The sequence below is a fragment of the Marmota flaviventris genome, unplaced genomic scaffold (assembly GCF_047511675.1).
Source record: "Marmota flaviventris isolate mMarFla1 unplaced genomic scaffold, mMarFla1.hap1 Scaffold_233, whole genome shotgun sequence".
In the NCBI taxonomy this organism is placed as follows: Eukaryota; Metazoa; Chordata; class Mammalia; order Rodentia; family Sciuridae; genus Marmota; species Marmota flaviventris.
In genome coordinates, this window is record NW_027288124.1 from 110,450 (window position 1) to 112,160 (window position 1,711).

Below are 1,711 nucleotides of genomic sequence, written 5' to 3' on the forward strand. Positions count from 1 at the left end.
AATGACATTCTATCCCCTCTTCAGATAAAGAAAAAAATAAGTCATCATTTCATGAATTTATTCAGTTAGTTGTTAAGTAGGAGAGCAAAACCCTCAGTGATTGGGGCAACAGAAGACCCTTTTTTGTCCATTTGCCTCTAGGTTCAGAACTGACTTTTGCCTTCCTATTCCCTTTTACCAGCACTAGCTTCTTCCTTGGGCCCTGGCTACAATCCTATCCCTATCTTTCAGAATCCCTTAAGTGAGTTCACACCACACCTATCATTGAAAGTACATAATTTGTTATGGAAAATTGAGATTTCCTCATTCATCTTGTTTTATTTTTTAGAGTGAAAAACTAGAGGGCCATTATGAAAGGCAGAGGTTGGAACATGACAAAAGAGCCCCTCTCAAGAATGAAGAAACTGACTTCCATGCTGAGGATCCAAGGTGGCTGCATCCCTGCTCTATGTATGCCCTGTCCAGTCACCTGCCATTTGCCACTGTGGAGCTCTGGACTGTTCTGATGCTGAATGCCCTTAACTGCCCATGCCCCACCAAATAGAGAACAAGGACTTTGCCCCTTTCAGCAGAAAATAGCTTGGAGATGTCGTTGCCCACTTTCCATAGAAATGGAGGCTAGAAATTGACAATGGGGAAATGTAACAGGGGTTCATTTGATGCATTCACTATATGCCTTGGGGCTTTGAAACTTACATTTTTTTTTCTTTTGTCCAACCTTCTTCTCCCTGATCTTCTTTCTAATCTTTTTCCTATCCTTTTTTTCCCTGATCTTCACCTTCCTGATCTCTTCTCCCTAATCTCATTTTCTCTGAATCACCTCTATAAAAGCCCCCTGTTCCTGCTGATGGGCAGACTCACAGCCTCTGGGACAGGAGTCCCCTGTGTTTCTCCTTTGTTAGCAAAGCAATAAACCTTCTTTTCCCCTTTTATCAATAAAAAAAGGGGCTTAATTTTGATTTTTCAACTGTATGCATTTGGATAAATGGACTCTACTCTTTTCCTGCCATTAGATGTGAAAAGAGAAAGACTCTTGATCTCCCATTCCTATTTACTGTTCTAGTTTTATTAAAAGGTGTTTTAGAAAATAGAGAAAGATATCTAAAGCCATAGATAAAGTAGGAGATAGTGATAAATCATAAAGGGTATCTTTTAATCACTAAAGGCAACTGAAATTAAAATGATGTTGCTGAGACATAAGTTTTCATTGCCTAAAATAAAACTTTATTTCACAATGCCATCAAAACCCCCAAGTATATCCAAACATTTGAAAGGGCAGATGTTGGAGCACCAGGGTACCGATGACAAGTGTTTCTAACTGATCCAAAGCAGAAATCAAGAGCTCAGAGTTTTGTTTATACTTCCCTGCCTAATGGCACATAGAAATCACAGCTCATCATACCCTATGAAGCAAAGATCTTCTCTTCCCTTTTCTATAATGGTGGGTAGTGTGCTGCAGCGACAAAGACCAGGATCTGGTTTGTGAAAAGAAAATAGAAAAGGCTTTGCCCTGTAGGCCCAGGTCATGTTGGCTATGGTTTTTAATCTATTAGTACTGTGTGATGTGGTTCCTTTCTGTGGGCTTCACCTGAGGGCTGGTTAGAACTGCACTTCCAACTACTGAATCAGAATCTGTTTTTAAAGTATGGGCTGGTGATTCCTTTTTGCATTAGAGTTTGAGGTGCACTTTGCCAATTGGGTCCTGGGAGTT